This window comes from Ruditapes philippinarum, unplaced genomic scaffold (assembly GCF_026571515.1).
Source record: "Ruditapes philippinarum isolate M1 unplaced genomic scaffold, ASM2657151v2 ctg2699_1_1_1_1, whole genome shotgun sequence".
In the NCBI taxonomy this organism is placed as follows: domain Eukaryota; kingdom Metazoa; phylum Mollusca; class Bivalvia; order Venerida; family Veneridae; genus Ruditapes; species Ruditapes philippinarum.
The window spans coordinates 194,719-211,611 of NW_026859132.1; the positions used below are offsets into that span (position 1 = coordinate 194,719).

General features: G+C 32.8%; 2 long non-coding RNA genes across 2 annotated transcripts; one reads left to right on the forward strand and one right to left on the reverse strand.

Moving 5' to 3' along the window:
- Positions 1-1,419: 1,419 nt before the first annotated feature.
- On the forward strand, positions 1,420-1,882 carry LOC132755373 (uncharacterized). Its single transcript, XR_009629194.1, has 2 exons — positions 1,420-1,554; positions 1,671-1,882. It is a non-coding gene; the product is annotated as an uncharacterized LOC132755373 (long non-coding RNA).
- Positions 1,883-3,784: 1,902 nt separating this feature from the next.
- LOC132755374 (uncharacterized) lies at positions 3,785-8,692 on the reverse strand. The gene is made up of 4 exons (XR_009629195.1): positions 8,238-8,692; positions 6,620-6,712; positions 5,760-5,947; positions 3,785-5,154 (listed from the first exon to the last, which is right to left on the reverse strand). It is a non-coding gene; the product is annotated as an uncharacterized LOC132755374 (long non-coding RNA).
- Positions 8,693-16,893: the final 8,201 nt, after the last annotated feature.

The window sequence follows — 16,893 nt, forward strand, 5'->3', positions numbered from 1 at the left end:
TTTTTGTTATTTTAATTTATATTTTGACGGAATTTCATACACGAATACACAGACAGAGTGACACTGGTATAATATAATAATAATGCTGATGAAACTTTAAAAGTGAAACAATTAAATACCCCGCTAGCGGTGCGCAAATACGTTCCATTTCCCCCCACCGAGTGCCTCAAATTTTACCGAAAGTCACGTGACATGTGCGACGACAGTAAATCACGTTAAGATTTGAAGAAATTTCTGTTATAAACTGATATAAATCAGCAACTTTTTAATTGGTCAGATGTCACTGGGTCATAAAATGTTGTTAGAGTATGTTACCGCAACCTGTGACCCTCTCTGGTGCGATATTTGTGTATTATGCAATTATTTAGCGTGAAACGTAGGGGTCCGAGAGAGAACAGCCGATTTATGACACTTCGTTTGATGCGGGTCGGACTAACTTTGAATCGGCATAACTTTTTTAATAATCAAGCAATTAACATGCGGTTTAAAGCACATGAAAGGGAATTCATTTACGGAGGGAACCGTGTCAGGGATTTTTGTTTGCTCAATCAGCGACTTAATTATCTTTAATTATGTAATATGTATGGTGAAAAAAGTCGCATAAATTGTTTGACGTTACGTATTTTTTTTTTTGAGAAAAGACACGGTTCCCCAGCTATTTTAAGTATGTTTATTTTCCAAAAGTTTGATAACAAAAAAATAAAAAATGACTTTGATAGGACGTTTTAAAATTTTAGGATTTTTATTAAAAATCAATCATTTACAAAGGCATTTTTTTCAAATATGTTATTTTTTATGATGATCAGCGACATTTAATGCACAAAGATTAAATAAATAACAATTATTACTAAAATAAGTTGGTTTAAATGACATTCATGTGAGTACCACGGAAAGTGTCTGTTGTCACCTTAATGCAAACGGCCAGTAATATAGGAGGTGCTGTTTTAAGGATTTTTTACATACAAGACTGACATTATACAACAAAATATAGTCATAAGTAGAAATGTGCCCATAAGACTTGAATGCCTGCGTTAAGAACAATGCTTATATTGAGTGGGTTATCAAAATATGTACATAATTAGACAAGCCCACTGGCATCATATATCAAGCCTGTTGCCATTATTCAGAACTGAACCTTAAAGCTTCAGATTGGGGAGAAAGATGTATACATAAATGAACATTTGTGATAAATGTTATGAAAATCTAGCCATGTATATAGAAATATACTCTCATGTTTTAAGTTATTATTTGACTTTTGATCCAAAGTAGTGACCTTGATCTTTGCAACAGACACCTGATTTTTCATACTACACTCCAACTCACTAAAGACTGTTAAATTTTGTCCAGAGTTATATGAAAAATCTTTATAGATTTCAAAAGCATTCAAATATTATCAGTTATAAATCAATTTTTTGCATATGATTTGGTAAGGAAGGCATAATGTTGTATAAATTTTGTGGAATGTAACTGAAATCATACTTGACCTGTGTTTTGATATATTGTTGAATATACCAGTTATAAATTGAATCCTTAAAAGGTGTACAAATCTTATTGGTTGGAAACTAAAATTTCAGTGGAAATTTCACATACTGACCGGACTGACAGACAGGGTAACACTTAATGCCCTGTCATTATTCTTTAAATGGCATGGGCATATAAACATAGAACAGGTTAGCTTACAAGAGCATTTCTGTTTTCATATTTTACTAGGTAAAGTACAAAGAAATGATATTGTTATAATTTTATGAGCCATCACATCAAACCGTGATCAATGTAATATGAAGTATGGGAAAATAAGTAACAAGAAGTGCATGTTTAACTAAAACAGAATGTATGATTCAGAGGAAAACTGTAAAAATAAAGTAAATAATGTTAAAAAAAACAACACAACAAAAAAAACCATAAAAAAGTTGACCATCATTTGGACTTTCATGAGTTGGCCATGCTAATCTTAGAATAAGAACATAAATAAAAATACAACATTATACAAAAGGTAGTACAAAAAATACAATGATCAAAAGTTTGAAAGTGAACACTTGTTGGTAAAATAAACAAGAATTTGTAACGGAGATACCAACGTCCCCCGCCTCAGGGAAGTTTTATATGAAGCAAAAAATTGTGATATTTCAAAAGATTGAGGCAGGGAACTAAGGATTTTCAGTCCAAAATTATGATCAATGCTAGATCTGCAAATGCAACAATAAATTTATTGAAGAAATAAAATGAAATACTGAATTTTCAAAATATATCATGTTAAGCTTTGCAGGGATTTTTTGGCTTATTTTATAGCCGTTATTGGGACATATTCCCAATTGAAAATAGTATATTATTTTCCCAATCCAAAGGAAAATATTCCCAATTGAAAGTTACAAAAAATATAAATATTGAATAAAGAATTCTAAAATCTTTGAAAATAAGGGCTTCTTTACTGCAATAGTGTTTAAATGTTTGAAGAAGCCATCCTAGGCAGTGATTGCTTGCATACATTTAATCACTGCAAACTTTCAGTCATGCATTTTTTCCAATTTTAACAAAAAATCGCTGAAATTCCCAGTTGCATGGTATGGGTTATGTTCCCAAAATCCTGGAAAAAAAATCCCTGCTTTGACCTCTTAGTGTGACCTTGACCTTGGAGGTAGGGGTGCAGGTGTTGTGCATGACATATCATCTTATCATTGTGACTATTTGTGCCAAGTATTTTCCAAATCCCTTCATCTATGAAGAAGTTATGGACGGGGCATAAAATATACAATATAACAGACTTTGTTACCTTTAAACCTCTAATTGTGACCTTGACCTTGGAGGCAGGGGTGCAGGTGTTGTAATTGACATATCGTCTTATTATTGTGACTATTTGTGCCAAGTTATTTCAAAATCCCTTGAACTATGAAGAAGTTCTACATTGGACACAATATATACCCTTTAAAAGACTATGTTAATTTTTTACCTTGAAATGTGACCCTGACCTTGGAGGTAGGGATGCAGGTGTTGCGCATGACACATTGTCTTATTATAGTGAATATTTGTGCCAAGTGTTTTCAAAATCCTTTGATATACAAAAAAGTTATGGACCGGACAAAAAAAAAACCCTATAACAGGCTATGTTAATCTTAGACCTCCAAGTGTGACCTTGACCTTGTAGGTTGGTGACCGATTGTTGCGCATGACACATCATCTCATTGTTGTGAACAATTGTGGCAAGTATTTACAAAATCCCTTCAAAGATAAGAAAGGTATAGACTGGACACGAGATATATCCTCAAATGGACAATGTTGACCTTGAATGAGCAAGTGTGACCTTGACCCTGATGGTAGGGGTCTGGTTGTTGCACATCATCGTCTTATTATAACAAACATTTGTGCCTAGTTATTTCAAAATCCTTCAATAAATGACAAAGTTATGGACCGGACACGAAATATACCCTGTAACAGGCTATGCTAATATTTGACCTCCAAGTGTGACCTTGACCTTGGAGGCAGGTGACCTGTTGTTGAGCATGACACATCTTCTCATTATTGTGAGCAATTGTGGCAAGTATTTACAAAATCCCTTTAGAGATAGGAAAGTTATAGACCGGACACGAGATATACTTTCAAATAGACAAGTTGACCTTGAATGAGCAAGTGCGACCTTGACCTGGAGGTAGGGGTCTGGTTGTTGACATGACTCATTGTCTTATTATAACAATCATTTGTGCCAAGTTATTTCAAATTCCTTCGATAAAAGCTTGAAGTTGATAAAGATTTTGTTCATACATATTTCAACAAGAGGGCCATGTGTATATATAGGCCCCTGGAGCGGGGCCAGTTTAAACCCCAGGGCTTTTATTTGACCAAACTTGTAAGACACCCGTTAGAAGATGTTTCATGATGTTAAGTTTTTACTACACACATATAATGTAAAACAAAGACCTCTGCACCACCCCCCACCCGGCATGGCCAATTTTTATACAAGGGCTTAAATTTGAACAAACTTGGTCGACACCATAAGATGTTTCATGCTAAACATCTAGGCTCTAGCTCATTGGGTTTTTTAAAAGAAGATTTTTTAAGTTTTTACTATACACAAATAGTTAAAAACAATGAAACCCCTGGGGCGGGGCCAGTTTTGACCCCAGGGCTTTTATTTGAACAAACCTTGTACACACTTACCAGAAGATGTTTCATGCTTAATATCTAAACTCTAGCTATTTGGGTTTTTTCAAAGAAGGTTTTTTAAGTTTTTGCTATACACATATAAGGAAAATCAATGACCCCCGGGGAGGGGCCAATTTTGACCCCAGGGCTTTTATTTGAACAAACTTTGTAGACACTTACCAGAAGATGTTTCATGCTTAATATCTAAACTCTAGCTATTTTGGTTCTTTAAAAGAAGATTTTTAAGTTTTTACTATATGCATATAGGGAAATTCAATGACCCCCTGGGGCGGGGCCAATTTTGACCCCAGGGCTTTTATTTGAACAAACTTGGTAGACACTCACTAGAAGATGTTTCATACCTTTAAAAGAAGATACTTTGTCTAAGCTCTAGCTCTTTGGGTTCTTTAAAAAAGAAGATACTTTAAGTTTTTTTCTTTTGGTTGCCATGGCAACCAGCGTTCTATGAACAATATTTAGAGGTGACCACCAAAGAAACATTCCTGTGAAGTTTGGATGAAATTGGCTTAGTGGTTTATGAGGAGATGTCATTTAAAGTAAAAGTTTACGGACGGACGCCAGACGAAAAGCGATCAAAAAAGCTCACCCTGTCACTTTGTGACAGGTGAGCTAAAGATAGTTAAGTGATCTTATTTTCCTGGTAAATAACTGGTGGCTCAATAAAGTTCTATACATATTATGATATTTCAAATATTGGAAAGTTATCTCTAGTTCTTGGTGAAAGACTGGTGACTAGTTTTCTCCTCAATGTCATTTCTTTTTCTAATTAGATTAAGTCATGGTACTATATTCATGAGGCTTTCGACATCACATCTAAGAACTCATTATCCAACATTGCAAAGGGCAGGCAGTCTCCTGGTATTCCAATTTCTTTTAAGTTTTATAAAACCACAATATTTCTATTTCTTTAGTGTTTCCGACATGAAGACACATCTACATGTATCTTTCCTTTTCACTCCTGCTTTTACTGTTCTATCATATAAGCGCCTCTGTTTCCTGAAATATTTGTTTAGAAAAAGTTAATTGCAAAGTTAAAAGTCCACTTGTAAACCCTTGCCGAGCTCGAACTTACAGCAGTGAAAGGCTTAAAGGTTTAAAGTCAAGAAACTAAACCAATCAGTCACAGACACCCCAAGTATTTTATCTATTTGCTAAGCAGCAATTTTTTCAAAATTATTTAAATTCATAAATGTGAGTGATTCTGATAAGCTATAGACAGCTAAGTGATGATAAGTATCATGATCATATATGTCAGATATGTCGGAGTGCTAACACTGCTTACTGTGAATATTCAATATTTTAATGTGAATTGTCCTGAGGTAAAAAGGAAAAGAAAGCTGAATTCCTTAATACATGTTACATGTCACAATTGTTCTTGCTATTAATTTTGTTCCTAATTTCTTGTATAAGATATTTAAATACACTGTAATTCTTTTTTATAAATTTGGCTTTTTGTGACAATAGTCTATCCAGTGACCGAAGCTCACTGACTTAAAATAAACTGTCCTGTGTCAGCCTTTAAACAAGTCAAGAAAAAAAAAGCTACTAGAATATAATAATTAAGAAATATCATATACAAATACTTCTAAATAATCATGTACCTCTTCCTTAAAAGCCCATGCTATTGAAAGAAACATTTTTTCCATTTGTTCACTTCAAGGTTAGTCAGATTGACAGTCTCACATTTTAGCCTTGATCTCTCGTGATTTCATTGTCATTGACCCTAAAGCATCCTTAAAATCGATATCCTGCTGTTCACATTCATAAATCTGACATGTTGGCCGAACTTCTGAAACATAAAATATAATTATTATTAGATATACATATAGTATCCCAATAATTATGTTAGTTGATATCAAATCAATAATTTAAGCAGTGTTCGAAATTAGCAGTAGTCCGAGAGCCCGACTACTAAATTTCTCCTCGGGCTATCAACTTTTCACAGTAACAAGCCCGACCAGGCTACTGTATTTTCAGAGGCAATATAAACAACTGTTTTGAACAAATGAATCGTGCTAGTGAAATGTCTTTTGGACAAGTGAATATTCCAATCTAGTAGTCCGACCAGCCTAGTCGATTCAAATCCTAATTTCTTACACTGTTTAAGAAACAATTTGTTCAAAATTGTCCAAGCATAAAGATTTTTATAGTATACTATAGTAATTATAGTGTATATACAGTATGTATTAAATGTCTTTACTATCTACTATACTGTCCTGAAATTTCAAGAAAACAACTATCTTTAAAATCCATTTTCTCAGAAGTTGCAAAACCAAGTGAATGAAATTGCTCTGGGTTTGTATTATTCTGTACAACTTCTGATCACAAAAGCTTCAAGGACATTTATGAGTGAGTCAGGTCCTATCCTGAAAGATTGTTGTTCAAGTTTGAAGACAATCCATTCAAAAATAACAAAGTTATAGCCACTAATAGCAAAAATCAAGAAAATTTAGACATTTACCTTGAATGTTAATATGGTGGTCAAGTTAATTTAGTTTAGTCTGGTCTATTTGAAGGGTTGTTGTGGCCAAGTATGAAGACAATACACCAAGATCTGAAAAAGTTATGAACAAGGTTAAAGTTTGATGACAGCAATGGGAAAGCCGTCATGACTAACAATATATTTAATAATTTTGGCCCTAATGCAAACTGAAAATTCTAGCCTATAAACACTGTTGAGACTAGCTGTTCAGCATTTTTTCAATAATAAATAAATGCAATGATAAAGTCGGTAGCTTGCAAGTCTTCTAACATTTTTACAAAGAATGAACATATATATATTTTTTCCTAATAATTCTATAATGATGTTCAGTCATTTATATTATAACAAGATATCGGAAAGATTATAGATATATCAGAAATGAATTGGCCCGTGGACTTTAATGTCAATCATAGAGCTCTTATGCAAAATGTAATGGTAAGCAAACATCCAGCATGAAATTTTCAAGTAGCCACAAGTTAAATAAAATTATTAAAAATACTACTTTGTCATGATTCAATTACTGCTGGAAATTGACCCACATGTTTTATTACAAATTTATTACATCAATATTGTCCATAGAAATAATAAATTAATTTTCAGTCTCTTTCTCTTTGCGCTTTCACACAGATTTGAATTATTCAAGTTCCATGATTTTCAGAGTAAAAAAACTTCTGATCATCAAACACTAAAAATTACTATACCAACTGCAAATTGCAGTCTGTGCGAAAGGCTGTCTGTCCTCGGACCTCGCCAAATAAAAATCAAGAGGGCCAAGATAAATTTTGATACAGTTATCGAATATCAATTGTACACAACAGTTAAATATAATATATTATAAACTTATTTCTATGTTAATAGATAGTCTATATACAATAGAAATGAAAAAGCAAATCCTACACAACAGTCAACACTGTAAATTCGAATCAGGGTCAGCTCGGCCCTTAAACGTACTTGGCCCTCGAGTCAGCTCGGCCCTATTCCAACTCAGCACGGGTCAACTCGGCCCATAATTATATATTACTGGTAATGATTACTTTTCTTACTTTTGATATGTTTTCATCATAACTTTCATGGTTTAACATTTTCACACTAACAGACATCTACTCAAGGATATTGAAAAGTTTTATTGATGAAAGTACCAATTTGTATGTGAATTTGTAGAGAAAGAAAGAATTTACAATTTAAACGCATTTTATGCTACTCCAGATTTTTTGTAAAAAATATCGTTAAAAAGGCATTTGTCATATTAAAAAACAAACAGTATTAAATACAATAAAATTCATTGTCACAAAAATTCAATCTAAAAACTGTATTTATTGATCAATATTTAACATATATTGTCTTGATATCTCTTCTTAAGATAATAATTTATCTTAAAGATAATTTCAAACAGTATGTTATTAACTAAACAATCTATATCCTAATATATGGTTTTAATAGAGGACCGAGTTGACCTGTCCCGAGTTGGTATAGGGCCGAGTTTACCTGTAAATTCAATAATGTAAACAATCCTTGACCTAATTTCGTTTGTCTAACAAATTAACATCTGCAAACACAAAACGATTTTGAACAAAGAAATAAAAGCATTTCCACAAACCTTTGCGATGTTATTCATCAGCAAATCTATGTCTTGGATGGAGAAATCTGAAAAACACGAACGTTATTCTGTCGATGGTCCGAACAATGGCGGGTGTGCCCTTCTTATTAGTCAAAACCAAGTTTGCATCCGTTAATTCCAGAATACTTTTGAAAGACTTGTATTGTAATCTTGTTTTTTATTATTTATATAATAATATTTTTGTTTCAAACGCTTTGATTCTATGATAGTTTGCGAACCATTTTTTGCGAAAATAGTACGCCTTTTTAAGGCCACATATTGTATCCATTGTTTCCTCTTGAGTTATCGACGTAAAAAAATCAGCGGTGGCATAAAATGCTATTCAATAAATTGCTAAATATATACAATAAATACTTTCATTTCCCTTCGGTTGACTTATATGTGAACTTTTCAGCATCTCTGCTACAAAATTACACCTTATTTATATTCAATTTATTGTACATAGGTACATGGAGGGTTTGCCTAAAATACGAAAGTGAGATTTTTGACGAAAGTGAGCGAAAGTGAGCGAAAGTGACTTTTAGAATTTGAATTGTACTGTTTTAATAGAATTTTACAGTAAAATTGCTGTTTGCATACGTATATTATTAGCAACTTATTATATGTATTATAATAAATAACCATAATCATGATTTAATCGCCATTTATTGGCATAAATTCTATATACAAGTTCAGCAATCTTCCTTTCACTTGCATATAAAAATACGAAAGTGACTTGTAAAGTATTAAATATAGAGTTTAAATTGAAAATGTACTATATCTGCAGTTTGTAAACGTGTATTATAAGAAATTACTATTATTTATTTTCTAAATTAATCATTATGATGATTTAAAGTTTTATACCCGATTTTTTTTTGCATAATTTCTATAAATACACATCAGCGATCTTCCTTTCACTTAAACTGAAACATACGAAAGTGACTTGTAAAATATCAAATATAGAGTTTGAATTGAAAAATGTACTTAAATTGCAGTTTGTAAACATATAACATCAGAAATAAATAATTTGATATTCAACACTATATTTCAATTAAACGCTATATTTTAGAAGTCACTTTTGTATTTTCTATGTGAGCGAAAGGAAGATTGCTGAACTTGTATATAGAAATTATGTCAAATAAATGGTGATTAAAGATCATAATGATTATTTTTAAAATAAAAATTATAGATTTCTGATAATATACGTCTGCAAACTGCAATTTTAGTATAAATTTCAATTCCATATTTAATAATTTACAAGTCACTTTCGTATTTTTCAAAGTGAGCGAAAGGAAGATCTCAGAACTTGTGTATAGAAATTATGCAAATAAATGGCATTTAAATCATCATATACTATATTAGTGATTATTTTTGAAAAGAAATATTATTAGTTGCTAATAATATACGTCCACAAACAGAAAATTCACTGTGAAATTCTATTAAAACGGTACAATTCAAATTTTAAAAGTCACTTTCGCCCACTTTCGCTCACTTTCGTCAAAAATCTCACTTTCGTATTTTAGGCATACCGGTACATGGACACAAACTTTTCTTTGGCCTAATGCGTAATAATACTGATGTTTTTTTTTCGTACACGTTTAAGATTATGTTCCATTGATGTAAGCTAACATTGAATATCATCATTTCAAGTTTTTTTGAACATCAGCTTTTTCTTCAAGTCATCCACGTTTGAAAGTATACATATAGTTCTGCTGCACTACTTTCTTGGTCGCATTAACTACTTATTTTCTATTGAGCTTAAACAGAATTCAATTAGGTGTTGTTCGTTCTTTTTCAATAAAGGCAGACCGATACTATAGAAAGGAATTTTTTTTTTGAAAAAATTTCCTACAATAATCTGGTACCAAGTCAATCTAATATCTAGTCAACCCGGACTCACTTTATTATTTATTTAGCACTACTTTTCTTCACTTACTTTTTTATACTCAAGAAAAAATGTGAACGATTATCAAGGTAAAAAAATGGATTCATGGTATCGAGATATGGAATGTGTTTCTAGATGTACATAATTAAAACTAAATAACTAAATTAATGTGTTTTTAATGTTATTGTTTGTTTTTAAAGAGTAAAGGCGAACAGTGAGGCATTCTCTTGTGTTTTCTATCTTGATAATTATTGATAATAATAATAATTTGCATAGAAAAGATTAATAAGGAAAAAGTAAAAAGTAGTGCTGAATAAATAATAACAAAACGTTTTTCTTTTCCCGATTACACAACCTTTGAGGACCCGCCTAATGGAAAGTAACGAGACTTGCCGATTTCACCTGCTATTGTAAAAAAAGTTACGGATAAAATGACATTACTTTCCATGAAAAATTGTAAAGCATTTATCAGTCGCACATGGTCTGTCTCCGCTGATCAAGAGCAAGGATTCACTACACTTACGTATTTATGTAAGTGTGGCTCTTTGAAATGTTAGTGAAACACTCGCCAGACCAGAGACGAACTTAAACTACCACATATTGTATTTGGAACATTAAATCAAACAATTGAATGACAGGTATTGAAATCTCCGGCGCTCCCAACATCCCCTGCATCAAGTTAATCACGCATTATTCTTCTTTTTCTGCACGATTTTGTTCCCATTTAATTATAGCGTTCCCTGCTGTCTCGACTCTCTGGTGAAAATACAGGGATAATACGAATAATTGACCACTCGCCATTCAGAAATATCAGCGATGTATTACAGTATTCCAAGAACTATATTTATCAGACGTTTAATTTATTCATGTCAACATTATTTTGGTAAGTTAGAAGTGTTCACATAAAAAAGTAAAAGGATTTAATCAAAATGATTCCACCGAATGAACAACCATTCAGTCGCTATAATTTAACTGCAAATAGGGTGTTTGTTCTCCCAAAACATATGATAAGCTCACTGTTGTTTTCTCTAATTTAATTACGAAACTAAAGTAGGTGTTCCAAATGAAAAGAATTACATTTTCTCTTGATCAGAACAACATAAAAAGTGACCTTCAATAATATTAATAAATACGATATATTCCTGATTACACGTAATATTATAGACGTTATATACTATGGAGAGTTGTTAACATTCTCTGAATAGTCTCAAGTCATGACTACGACAATAATTGACCTGGAACTTCAGATCCAATTCAATATTGTGAAAACTGAAAACAATTCTTTTATCATAGAATCAGGCACTTTGTGCTGTTTTTAATGGAATAAAGATAAAAGTAGTGAGACAAAACTTTTAATTTATAAGTATAATAAAAAATAAAAATAAGCATGTTCATTAGGGCATGTAAATAATTGTTGTGAGCAAATATGACACCCTCAAGCAATAATAATTTTTGATTTCTATATTCAAATTTACAGTTATATATACAAAGTTATATGTACAAATGTTAGCCAAATAGAGAGAAATACGCAAAGTGGAGGCTGAATGGGGAGGCGGATGTAAGAAACTAGTATCTTTGAAAAATATTTCAAAAAGATAAAGTATCGTCACGTTTGTATTTTTTCTTCGTTATGATGCAGCTGTGCGCTGATTGGCTTAGTATGGTCAAATGTAACCTCTCTTTCTGATTGGCTTTTGCTGCACTGAATAAATTAACATAAAATGAATGTTGAGTTAATTACCAAATGATCATTACAGATTGAATAATCGAAAATAGAAACAAGAGGGCCATGATGGCCCTGAGTTGCTCACCAGAAGCAACTGCTTTTTCAGTGTTTGAATGTCAATATATTCTCATATTAAACTTGAGCATAGAATATGTTTAAACAATATTTTGAAGAAATGCCATGACCTAGGGCATTTAAGCTTTAGCTTAAACAGGGCTAATCAAATTAATATGAGCAAACTTGATAAAACACTACCTAAGAATGCTACAAAGTTTGGGTGATCATCTATTAATTATTTCAGTAGGAAATGATGTTCAAAGGTTTTTTTCTATTTTTAGCTTAAGTGGCCCCTAAAAGGGGCTAATCAAATTAATATAAGCAAACTTGATAAAACACTACCCAAGAATGCTACAGACAATGTTTGGTGATCAGCCATCAATTGGTTCTGAAGTAGGAGATGTTTAAAGGTTTTTCTATTTTTAGCTTTAGCGGCCCCTAAAAGAGGCCAATCAAATTAATGTGAGCAAACTTGATAAAAGATTACCCAAGAATGCTACAGACAAAGTTTGGTGATCATCCATCAATTAGTTCTGTAGAAATAGACATTTAAAAGTATTTCTATTTTTAGCTTTTGCGGCCCCTAAAAGGAACCAATCAAAATAATATTAGCAAACTTGATAAAAGACTACCCAAGAATGCTACAGACAAAGTTTGGTGATCATCCATCAATTAGTTCTCTAGAAATAGACATTTTACGGTATTTCTATTTTTAGCTTTAGTGGCCCCTAAAAGGGGCCAATCAAATTAATATGGGCAAACTTGATAAAACACTACCCGAGAATGCTGTCGACAAAATTTGGTGATCATCCATCTATTAGTTCTGTAGGAGAAGATATTTAAAGGTTTTTCTATTTTTAGCCCTAGAGACCCCTTAAAGGGGCCAATCAAAATAATATTACCAAACTTGATAAAAGACTACTTAACAATGCTACAGACAAAGTTTGGTGATCATCCATCAATTAGTTCTCTAGACATAGACATTTAACGGTTTTTCTATTTTAACCCATTACTTCATGAGCATTTTGTGAAAAATGGCTGTTTTCATTGAAAAGTCTCCCGTTACAAGTTCAAATTGCTATAATACTATAAAAACTGCTTCAACACTAATCAAACTTGGCACAAATGTTGACTGGACCATTGCACTTGCAACAACATGCTCAGGCTTAAATTTTCTGTTACCATGGCAACGAGGGGACATCTCAAAATTGCCAAAAATCACTATTTTGCGTTGATTTTTTCCATCAAAATTGATTTCAAAGTGCTGCACTTTCTCAATGGATTGAGATAGAGTCAAATGCTTTTCAGCGTTGGTTACACGTTACCTTATGATCAATCTGGGGTCATTTACAGCCTCTCCCAAGTCCAAAATTTTTCTTTGGCGATGAGGGGGACTCCGCCCCCCTTCAAACCCCCCAAACAGAAGGGGGCACATCCCCCTTCTGGCAACCCCCTGATGTATCTTTTGGTTGGGGGCCGCGCCGAAAAAGAGGTCACTTTTTTAACAACATTTCTCAAACAAAAACAAGTGTTTGGGGCCTAAATAAGGCATTTTTTCATCATTTGAGACAACAAAAAAGGGGGGGGGGTGAAAAAGGCGTTAAAAGGCGTGTATATGAAGTAATGGGTTAACTGAAAATGATGAAAATACTTGAAATTACCCTAAATCGCGTTTTTTCATGTTTAAACATGGCCTGTCATATAAAATTTGAAGAAAAATTGTTGTTTTGTAGATTTTTTTATTTTTTTTCATTAACCCATTACTTCATGAGCATTTTGTGAAAAATGGCTGTTTTTCATTGAAAAGTCTCCCGTTACAAGTTCAAATTGCTATAAATACTATAAAAACTGCTTCAACACTAATCAAACTTGGCACAAATGTTGACTGGACCATTGCACTTGCAACAACATGCTCAGGCTTAAATTTTCTGTTACCATGGCAACGAGGGGACATCTCAAAATTGCCAAAAATCACTATTTTGCGTTGATTTTTTTTTCCATCAAAATTGATTTCAAAGTGCTGCACTTTCTCAATGGATTGAGATAGAGTCAAATGCTTTTCAGCGTTGGTTACACGTTACCTTATGATCAATCTGGGGTCATTTACAGCCTCTCCCAAGTCCAAAATTTTTCTTGGCGATGAGGGGACTCCGCCCCCCCCTTCAAACCCCCCAAACAGAAGGGGCACATCCCCCTTCTGGCAACCCCCTGATGTATCTTTTGGTTGGGGGGGCCGCGCCGAAAAAGAGGTCACTTTTTTAACAACATTTCTCAAACAAAAACAAGTGTTTGGGGCCTAAATAAGGCATTTTTTCATCATTTGAGACAACAAAAAGGGGGGGGGTGAAAAAGGCGTTAAAAGGCGTGTATATGAAGTAATGGGTTAAGCTTAAGTGGCGCCTAAAAGGGGCCAATCGAATTAATATGAGCAAACTTGATAAAACACTACCCAAGAATGCTACAGACAAAGTTTGGTGATCATCCATCAATTAGTTCTGTAGGAGAAGATGTTTAAAGGTTTTTCTATTTTTAGCCCTAGAGACCCCTAAAAGGGGCCAATCAAATTAATATGAAAAAACTTGATAAAAGACTACCTAAGAATGCTACAGACAAAGTTTGGTGATCATCCATCAATTGGTTCTGTAGAAATAGACGTTTAAAGGTTTTTCTATTTTTAGCTTTAGCGGCCTCTAAAAGGGGCCAATCAAATTCATATGAGCAGACTTGATAAAAGACTACCCAAGAATGCTACAGACAAAGTTTTATGATCATCCATTCATTAGTTCTGTAGAAGAAGATGTTTAAAGGTTTTTTTCTATTTTTAGCCCTAGAGACCCCTAAAAGGGGCCAATCAAATTAATATGAGCAAACTTGGTAAAAGACTACCCAAGAATGCTACAGACAAAGTTTGGTGATCATCCATCAATTAGTTCTGTAGAAGAAGATGTTTAAAGGTTTTTCTATTTTTAGCTCTGCTGACCCCTAAAAGGGGTCAATTGGAATGACATGAGCAATTTCAAGTGTGACTGTCACAAGGATGTTACAGACCAAATTTGAAGTAAATCTGCCCAGTAGTTTCAGAGAAGAAGACGATTGTTGACGCATGACGACGGACGACGGACGCCGGAGCATCCCCCTTTGATACTAATAGCTCACCCTGAGCCTTCGGCTCTGGTGAGCTAACAATGGCATGAATAATTTTTTATCTTAATATAGCATACTAGTATATAAACTGTGTGATAGTTTATTGATTTGGGTCAGAAGCAGTTTATGAAAGATGTCAAGTCATATGTCAACAGGAAATTACCTTGAGAACATATTTTAGTCATGTGGAAATATCATTTTTCTATAAACAACAGCAAATCTTAAGTAACATAACCCTAACATAGGTTGCACATCACAAAACACGAACAAGGTTACTTATTCTAAATAACGCAGACAATATATAATAATCTGTTTTAAAGGGGGAGTAGGAGAATAAGTAGTTCTATAAAATTAACTGCAACTGGAGTAATGTAAAATATAAGATTTCTTAACAGTTTAAAAAGACCTAGTCTTCCTTCTTTGTAGACGGTGGAGGGTGCCGATATCTAATGCTCTCGACAACTGGATCAATATGAATGATGCAATGATAAAATGATCTGGCGTACAAAAAGTATCTTTAAAAAGATACTCGGCCAAATTAAACCTGCTTCTACTTGCATAGATTATTTAAGAGTTTTTTTCATATTACTCGGCGCTTGTTTAATAATGACATAGCATTAATTGGTTTGAACTACAAACACTGAAAATACGTTTCTATATGGTACTGTCTAATTTCGTTATTTGTACCTTATAATGACGTTTTCATATACGCATTAATATGTGCTTCATTAAAGGATTTCTCTTTTATGCCTATTGATAAAGTAACAAATCATTGGAAAAGTCTTTTAAAAGAGACTTTCTGGAAATATGGCTTGGATACATAATCATCAAATGGAATGAATTCCAATGTTCTGTTTCAATGTCTTTCTCTATATGTATCTGTCAATTACTAAACAGTAGTTTGTGTATCTCTTAGTCAGTTTACTGGTGTTTATATTTAATATTTGCACTCTTACTGATTTCTTCACCAGTAAAAATGCCTCAAACCAAACTCTATTGACGCCATGCGTCGCTGACAAAATTTCCTTATTATTGTTTATTATCTAAATGTTGGTATATTAAAGGGAATTTTAAAAAATTACAGTTGGCTACATATGTTTTACTATATCTTTATTAATATTCAAAGATACATGCATGAGCATCAATTGAACTTAATTGAACACATAAATATTCATACATATATACTGTCACGAACACTGAACATAATTTACTGAGAGTACCAGAAAGGTTCGGTGTTTTTATGTTGTGTCTTTCTGTATTCATGCACGTCAGAATAAGGGATCGTCAGCGTGATTGGTGGTCTCGTTATTTTAGACAAAACTAATAAAACGTCATTTATATTGCAGACAATTCTTATGTTTAATTAGCTGTACACTAGACAATTCTTATGTTAAATTAGCTGTACACTAGAGAATAAATAAAAAAATTAAAGCAGTGTTAACTGTTGTAAAATGTTTAATGGGAGGAAGCACAGTATGCAGGTCTGAAATATCCGAGAAATTTAAGTAAAATTTTTATTTTAGAAACTCCTTTAGATTATTTAGGAAATTGGACGTGTATACGTTTCAGAAAGATCCTTTATTTTACTGATTATAGAATGGCTTATGAAATTCCCTGATTTCAGTTTGTAATTTTAAAGAAAAGTTTAAGACTTTGCTAAATCGCTATCTATGATTTAATAAGGAATTAATTACCTTGCTAATTGAAGAAGCGAAAAATATTTAAATAATAAATTTCGTTCAACAACTTAGGCTAAACTGGAGATGTATGCATACGTAAACATATAATAGTTTAAATTTGCTTAAAGTTCAAAATTATAAATATCATGCTCAACGATTTTTTTT